Here is a 9,587-nt window from a genome sequence, read left to right as displayed (position 1 = left end):
TATATCTCAGGCAAATAGGGCCAGATCGGTGAAGGACCTACCTTCCCAGGATCACGAGGATCCAGCCTGTCGAACGGCATCAAAATCTCGACTACGAAATTGAGGCCGATTTTTGCGAAAATCTTGATGGAAAGGATGTCCTTTGTTCCGATGGCAGTCGATTGGCAGGACTCTCCCGATCACGGTGAGACATGCCACGCCCAGATCGGCTACCGTATAGCTGAGATATAGGTTACAGAAAAAACCAGTATTTTCATGGTGTGAACATCAAAATCTTCAGAAGGCTATATCTCAGGCAAATGGGGCCAGATCGGTAAAGGACCTACCTTCCCAGGATCGCGAGGATCCAGCCTGTCGAACGGCATCAAAATCTCGACTACGAAAATGAGGCCGATTTTTGGCAAATTTAATGATGTAACCATCATGATTTTTTGCGAAAATCTTGAGGGAAAGGATGTCCTTTTTTCCGATGGCAGTCGATTGTCAGGACTCTCCCGATCACGGTGAGACATGCCACGCCCAGATCGGCTACCGTATAGCTGAGATATAGCTTACAGAAAAAACCAGTATTTTCATGGTGTGAACATCAAAATCTTCAGAAGGCTATATCTCAGGCAAATGGGGCCAGATCGGTAAAGGACCTACCTTCCCAGGATCGCGAGGATCCAGCCTGTCGAACGGCATCAAAATCTCGACTACGAAAATGAGGCCGATTTTTGGCAAATTTAATGATGGTTACATCATGATTTTTTGCGAAAATCTTGATGGAAAGGATGTCCTTTTTTCCGTTGGCAGTCGATTGGCAGGACTCTCCCGATCACGGTGAGACATGCCACGCCCAGATCGGCTACCGTATAGCTGAGATATAGCTTACAGAAAAAACCAGTATTTTCATGGTGTGAACATCAAAATCTTCAGAAGGCTATATCTCAGGCAAATGGGGCCAGATCGGTAAAGGACCTACCTTCCCAGGATCGCGAGGATCCAGCCTGTCGAACGGCATCAAAATCTCGACTACGAAAATGAGGCCGATTTTTGGCAAATTTAATGATGGTTACATCATGATTTTTTGCGAAAATCTTGATGGAAAGGATGTCCTTTTTTCCGATGGCAGTCGATTGGCAGGACTCTCCCGATCACGGTGAGACATGCCACGCCCAGATCGGCTACCGTATAGCTGAGATATAGCTTACAGAAAAAACCAGTATTTTCATGGTGTGAACATCAAAATCTTCAGAAGGCTATATCTCAGGCAAATAGGGCCAGATCGGTGAAGGACCTACCTTCCCAGGATCACGAGGATCCAGCCTGTCGAACGGCATCAAAATCTCGACTACGAAAATGAGTCCGATTTTTGGAAAATTTAATGATGTAACCATCATGATTTTTTGCGAAAATCTTGATGGAAAGGATGTCCTTTTTTCCGATGGCAGTCGATTGGCAGGACTCTCCCGATCACGGTGAGACATGCCACGCCCAGATTGGCTACCGTATAGCTGAGATATAGCTTACAGAAAAAACCAGTATTTTCATGGTGTGAACATCAAAATCTTCAGAAGGCTATATCTCAGGCAAATGGGGCCAGATCGGTAAAGGACCTACCTTCCCAGGATCGCGAGGATCCAGCCTGTCGAACGGCATCAAAATCTCGACTACGAAAATGAGGCCGATTTTTGGCAAATTTAATGATGTAACCATCATGATTTTTTGCGAAAATCTTGATGGAAAGGATGTCCTTTTTTCCGATGGCACTCGATTGGCAGGACTCTCCCGATCACGGTGAGACATGCCACGCCCAGATCGGCTATGGTATAGCTGAGATATAGCTTACAGAAAAAACCAGTATTTTCATGGTGTGAACATCAAAATCTTCAGAAGGCTATATCTCAGGCAAATAGGGCCACATCGGTGAAGGACCTACTATCCCAGGATCGCGAGGATCCAGCCTGTCGAACGGCATCAAAATCTCGACTACGAAAATGAGGCCGATTTTTGGCAAATTTAATGATGGTTACATCATGATTTTTTGCGAAAATCTTGATGGAAAGGATGTCCTTTTTTCCGATGGCAGTCGATTGGCAGGACTCTCCCGATCACGGTGAGACATGCCACGCCCAGATCGGCTACCGTATAGCTGAGATATAGCTTACAGAAAAAACCAGTATTTTCATGGTGTGAACATCAAAATCTTCAGAAGGCTATATCTCAGGCAAATGGGGCCAGATCGGTAAAGGACCTACCTTCCCAGGATCGCGAGGATCCAGCCTGTCGAACGGCATCAAAATCTCGACTACGAAATTGAGGCCGATTTTTGCGAAAATCTTGATGGAAAGGATGTCCTTTGTTCCGATGGCAGTCGATTGGCAGGACTCTCCCGATCACGGTGAGACATGCCACGCCCAGATCGGCTACCGTATAGCTGAGATATAGGTTACAGAAAAAACCAGTATTTTCATGGTGTGAACATCAAAATCTTCAGAAGGCTATATCTCAGGCAAATGGGGCCAGATCGGTAAAGGACCTACCTTCCCAGGATCGCGAGGATCCAGCCTGTCGAACGGCATCAAAATCTCAACTACGAAAATGAGGCCGATTTTTGGTAAATTTAATGATGTAACCATCATGATTTTTTGCGAAAATCTTGATGGAAAGGATGTCCTTTTTTCCGATGGCACTCGATTGGCAGGACTCTCCCGATCACGGTGAGACATGCCACGCCCAGATCGGCTACCGTATAGCTGAGATATAGCTTACAGAAAAAACCAGTATTTTCATGGTGTGAACATCAAAATCTTCAGAAGGCTATATCTCAGGCAAATGGGGCCAGATCGGTAAAGGACCTACCTTCCCAGGATCGCGAGGATCCAGCCTGTCGAACGGCATCAAAATCTCGACTACGAAAATGAGGCCGATTTTTGGCAAATTTAATGATGTAACCATCATGATTTTTTGCGAAAATCTTGAGGGAAAGGATGTCCTTTTTTCCGATGGCAGTCGATTGTCAGGACTCTCCCGATCACGGTGAGACATGCCACGCCCAGATCGGCTACCGTATAGCTGAGATATAGCTTACAGAAAAAACCAGTATTTTCATGGTGTGAACATCAAAATCTTCAGAAGGCTATATCTCAGGCAAATGGGGCCAGATCGGTAAAGGACCTACCTTCCCAGGATCGCGAGGATCCAGCCTGTCGAACGGCATCAAAATCTCGACTACGAAAATGAGGCCGATTTTTGGCAAATTTAATGATGTAACCATCATGATTTTTTGCGAAAATCTTGATGGAAAGGATGTCCTTTTTTCCGTTGGCAGTCGATTGGCAGGACTCTCCCGATCACGGTGAGACATGCCACGCCCAGATCGGCTACCGTATAGCTGAGATATAGCTTACAGAAAAAACCAGTATTTTCATGGTGTGAACATCAAAATCTTCAGAAGGCTATATCTCAGGCAAATGGGGCCAGATCGGTGAAGGACCTACCTTCCCAGGATCGCGAGGATCCAGCCTGTCGAACGGCATCAAAATCTCGACTACGAAAATGAGGCCGATTTTTGGCAAATTTAATGATGGTTACATCATGATTTTTTGCGAAAATCTTGATGGAAAGGATGTCCTTTTTTCCGATGGCAGTCGATTGGCAGGACTCTCCCGATCACGGTGAGACATGCCACGCCCAGATCGGCTACCGTATAGCTGAGATATAGCTTACAGAAAAAACCAGTATTTTCATGGTGTGAACATCAAAATCTTCAGAAGGCTATATCTCAGGCAAATAGGGCCAGATCGGTGAAGGACCTACCTTCCCAGGATCACGAGGATCCAGCCTGTCGAACGGCATCAAAATCTCGACTACGAAAATGAGGCCGATTTTTGGAAAATTTAATGATGTAACCATCATGATTTTTTGCGAAAATCTTGATGGAAAGGATGTCCTTTGTTCCGATGGCAGTCGATTGGCAGGACTCTCCCGATCACGGTGAGACATGCCACGCCCAGATTGGCTACCGTATAGCTGAGATATAGCTTACAGAAAAAACCAGTATTTTCATGGTGTGAACATCAAAATCTTCAGAAGGCTATATCTCAGGCAAATGGGGCCAGATCGGTAAAGGACCTACCTTCCCAGGATCGCGAGGATCCAGCCTGTCGAACGGCATCAAAATCTCGACTACGAAAATGAGGCCGATTTTTGGAAAATTTAATGATGTAATAACCATCATGATTTTTTGCGAAAATCTTGATGGAAAGGATGTCCTTTTTTCCGATGGCAGTCGATTGGCAGGACTCTCCCGATCACGGTGAGACATGCCACGCCCAGATCGGCTACCGTATAGCTGAGATATAGCTTACAGAAAAAACCAGTATTTTCATGGTGTGAACATCAAAATCTTCAGAAGGCTATATCTCAGGCAAATGGGGCCAGATCGGTAAAGGACCTACCTTCCCAGGATCGCGAGGATCCAGCCTGTCGAACGGCATCAAAATCTCGACTACGAAAATGAGGCCGATTTTTGGCAAATTTAATGATGGTTACATCATGATTTTTTGCGAAAATCTTGATGGGAAGGATGTCCGTTTTTCCGATGGCAGTCGATTGGCAGGACTCTCCCGATCACGGTGAGACATGCCACGCCCAGATCGGCTACCGTATAGCTGAGATATAGCTTACAGAAAAAAACAGTATTTTCATGGTGTGAACATCAAAGTCTTCAGAAGGCTATATCTCAGGCAAATGGGGCCAGATCGGTAAAGGACCTACCTTCCCAGGATCGCGAGGATCCAGCCTGTCGAACGGCATCAAAATCTCGACTACGAAAATGAGGCCGATTTTTGGCAAATTTAATGATGTAACCATCATGATTTTTTGCGAAAATCTTGATGGAAAGGATGTCCTTTTTTCCGATGGCACTCGGTTGGCAGGACTCTCCCGATCACGGTGAGACATGCCACGCCCAGATCGGCTATCGTATAGCTGAGATATAGCTTACAGAAAAAACCAGTATTTTCATGGTGTGAACATCAAAATCTTCAGAAGGTTATATCTCAGGCAAATGGGGCCACATCGGTGAAGGACCTACTATCCCAGGATCGCGAGGATCCAGCCTGTCGAACGGCATCAAAATCTCGACTACGAAAATGAGGCCGGTTTTTGGCAAATTTAATGATGGTTACATCATGATTTTTTGCGAAAATCTTGATGGAAAGGATGTCCTTTTTTCCGATGGCAGTCGATTGGCAGGACTCTCCCGATTACGGTGAGACATGCCACGCCCAGATCGGCTACCGTATAGCTGAGATATAGCTTACAGAAAAAACCAGTATTTTCATGGTGTGAACATCAAAATCTTCAGAAGGCTATATCTCAGGCAAATGGGGCCAGATCGGTAAAGGACCTACCTTCCCAGGATCGCGAGGATCCAGCCTGTCGAACGGCATCAAAATCTCGACTACGAAAATGAGGCCGATTTTTGGAAAATTTAATGATGGTTACATCATGATTTTTTGCGAAAATCTTGATGGAAAGGATGTCCTTTTTTCCGATGGCACTCGATTGGCAGGACTCTCCCGATCACGGTGAGACATGCCACGCCCAGATCGGCTATCGTATAGCTGAGATATAGCTTACAGAAAAAACCAGTATTTTCATGGTGTGAACATCAAAATCTTCAGAAGGCTATATCTCAGGCAAATGGGGCCAGATCGGTGAAGGTCCTACCTTCCCAGGATCGCGAGGATCCAGCCTGTCGAACGGCATCAAAATCTCGACTACGAAAATGAGGCCGATTTTTGGCAAATTTAATGATGGTTACATCATGATTTTTTGCGAAAATCTTGATGGAAAGGATGTCCTTTTTTCCGATGGCACTCGATTGGCAGGACTCTCCCGATCACAGTGAGACATGCCACGCCCAGATCGGCTACCGTATAGCTGAGATATAGCTTACAGAAAAAACCAGTATTTTCATGGTGTGAACATCAAAATCTTCAGAAGGCTATATCTCAGGCAAATAGGGCCAGATCGGTGAAGGACCTACCTTCCCAGGATCACGAGGATCCAGCCTGTCGAACGGCATCAAAATCTCGACTACGAAAATGAGGCCGATTTTTGGCAAATTTAATGATGTAACCATCATGATTTTTTGCGAAAATCTTGATGGAAAGGGTGTCCTTTTTTCCGATGGCAGTCGATTGTCAGGACTCTCCCGATCACGGTGAGACATGCCACGCCCAGATCGGCTACCGTATAGCTGAGATATAGCTTACAGAAAAAACCAGTATTTTCATGGTGTGAACATCAAAATCTTCAGAAGGCTATATCTCAGGCAAATGGGGCCAGATCGGTGAAGGTCCTACCTTCCCAGGATCGCGAGGATCCAGCCTGTCGAACGGCATCAAAATCTCGACTACGAAAATGAGCCCGATTTTTGGCAAATTTAATGATGGTTACTCATGATTTTTTGCGAAAATCTTGATGGAAAGGGTGTCCTTTTTTCCGATGGCACTCGATTGGCAGGACTCTCCCGATCACGGTGAGACATGCCACGCCCAGATCGGCTACCGTATAGCTGAGATATAGCTTACAGAAAAAACCAGTATTTTCATGGTGTGAACATCAAAATCTTCAGAAGGCTATATCTCAGGCAAATAGGGCCAGATCGGTGAAGGACCTACCTTCCCAGGATCACGAGGATCCAGCCTGTCGAACGGCATCAAAATCTCGACTACGAAATTGAGGCCGATTTTTGCGAAAATCTTGATGGAAAGGATGTCCTTTGTTCCGATGGCAGTCGATTGGCAGGACTCTCCCGATCACGGTGAAACATGCCACGCCCAGATCGGCTACAGTATAGCTGAGATATAGCTTACAGAAAAAACCAGTATTTTCATGGTGTGAACATCAAAATCTTCAGAAGGCTATATCTCAGGCAAATGGGGCCAGATCGGTAAAGGACCTACCTTCCCAGGATCGCGAGGATCCAGCCTGTCGAACGGCATCAAAATCTCGACTACGAAAATGAGCCCGATTTTTGGTAAATTTAATGATGTAACCATCATGATTTTTTGCGAAAATCTTGATGGAAAGGATGTCCTTTTTTCCGATGGCACTCGATTGGCAGGACTCTCCCGATCACGGTGAGACATGCCACGCCGAGATCGGCTACCGTATAGCTGAGATATAGCTTACAGAAAAAACCAGTATTTTCATGGTGTGAACATCAAAATCTTCAGAAGGCTATATCTCAGGCAAATGGGGCCAGATCGGTAAAGGACCTACCTTCCCAGGATCGCGAGGATCCAGCCTGTCGAACGGCATCAAAATCTCGACTACGAAAATGAGCCCGATTTTTGGCAAATTTAATGATGGTTACATCATGATTTTTTGCGAAAATCTTGATGGAAAGGATGTCCTTTTTTCCGATGGCAGTCGATTGGCAGGACTCTCCCGATCACGGTGAGACATGCCACGCCCAGATCGGCTACCGTATAGCTGAGATATAGCTTACAGAAAAAACCAGTATTTTCATGGTGTGAACATCAAAATCTTCAGAAGGCTATATCTCAGGCAAATGGGGCCAGATCGGTGAAGGACCTACCTTCTCAGGATCGCGAGGATCCAGCCTGTCGAACGGCATCAAAATCTCGACTACGAAAATGAGGCCGATTTTTGGCAAATTTAATGATGGTTACATCATGATTTTTTGCGAAAATCTTGATGGAAAGGATGTCCTTTTTTCCGATGGCACTCGATTGGCAGGACTCTCCCGATCACGGTGAGACATGCCACGCCCAGATCGGCTACCGTATAGCTGAGATATAGCTTACAGAAAAAACCAGTATTTTCATGGTGTGAACATCAAAATCTTCAGAAGGCTATATCTCAGGCAAATAGGGCCAGATCGGTGAAGGACCTACCTTCCCAGGATCACGATGATCCAGCCTGTCGAACGGCATCAAAATCTCGACTACGAAAATGAGCCCGATTTTTGGAAAATTTAATGATGTAACCATCATGATTTTTTGCGAAAATCTTGATGGAAAGGATGTCCTTTTTTCCGATGGCAGTCGATTGGCAGGACTCTCCCGATCACGGTGAGACATGCCACGCCCAGATCGGCTACCGTATAGCTGAGATATAGCGTACAGAAAAAACCAGTATTTTCATGGTGTGAACATCAAAATCTTCAGAAGGCTATATCTCAGGCAAATGGGGCCAGATCGGTAAAGGACCTACCTTCCCAGGATCGCGAGGATCCAGCCTGTCGAACGGCATCAAAATCTCGACTACGAAAATGAGGCCGATTTTTGGAAAATTTAATGATGGTTACATCATGATTTTTTGCGAAAATCTTGATGGAAAGGATGTCCTTTTTTCCGATGGCAGTCGATTGGCAGGACTCTCCCGATCACGGTGAGACATGCCACGCCCAGATTGGCTACCGTATAGCTGAGATATAGCTTACAGAAAAAACCAGTATTTTCATGGTGTGAACATCAAAATCTTCAGAAGGCTATATCTCAGGCAAATGGGGCCAGATCGGTAAAGGACCTACCTTCCCAGGATCGCGAGGATCCAGCCTGTCGAACGGCATCAAAATCTCGACTACGAAAATGAGGCCGATTTTTGGAAAATTTAATGATGGTTACATCATGATTTTTTGCGAAAATCTTGATGGAAAGGATGTCCTTTTTTCCGTTGGCAGTCGATTGGCAGGACTCTCCCGATCACGGTGAGACATGCCACGCCCAGATCGGCTACCGTATAGCTGAGATATAGCTTACAGAAAAAACCAGTATTTTCATGGTGTGAACATCAAAATCTTCAGAAGGCTATATCTCAGGCAAATGGGGCCAGATCGGTAAAGGACCTACCTTCCCAGGATCGCGAGGATCCAGCCTGTCGAACGGCATCAAAATCTCGACTACGAAAATGAGCCCGATTTTTGGCAAATTTAATGATGGTTACATCATGATTTTTTGCGAAAATCTTGATGGAAAGGATGTCCTTTTTTCCGATGGCAGTCGATTGGCAGGACTCTCCCGATCACGGTGAGACATGCCACGCCCAGATCGGCTACCGTATAGCTGAGATATAGCTTACAGAAAAAACCAGTATTTTCATGGTGTGAACATCAAAATCTTCAGAAGGCTATATCTCAGGCAAATGGGGCCAGATCGGTAAAGGACCTACCTTCCCAGGATCGCGAGGATCCAGCCTGTCGAACGGCATCAAAATCTCGACTACGAAAATGAGGCCGATTTTTGGCAAATTTAATGATGTAACCATCATGATTTTTTGCGAAAATCTTGATGGAAAGGATGTCCTTTTTTCCGATGGCACTCGATTGGCAGGACTCTCCCGATCACGGTGAGACATGCCACGCCCAGATCGGCTATCGTATAGCTGAGATATAGCTTACAGAAAAAACCAGTATTTTCATGGTGTGAACATCAAAATCTTCAGAAGGTTATATCTCAGGCAAATGGGGCCACATCGGTGAAGGACCTACTATCCCAGGATCGCGAGGATCCAGCCTGTCGAACGGCATCAAAATCTCGACTACGAAAATGAGGCCGGTTTTTGGC

The sequence above is a fragment of the Drosophila pseudoobscura genome, chromosome X, assembly GCF_009870125.1.
Source record: "Drosophila pseudoobscura strain MV-25-SWS-2005 chromosome X, UCI_Dpse_MV25, whole genome shotgun sequence".
Classification (NCBI taxonomy): domain Eukaryota; kingdom Metazoa; phylum Arthropoda; class Insecta; order Diptera; family Drosophilidae; genus Drosophila; species Drosophila pseudoobscura.
This window is presented reverse-complemented; position numbering follows the sequence as displayed.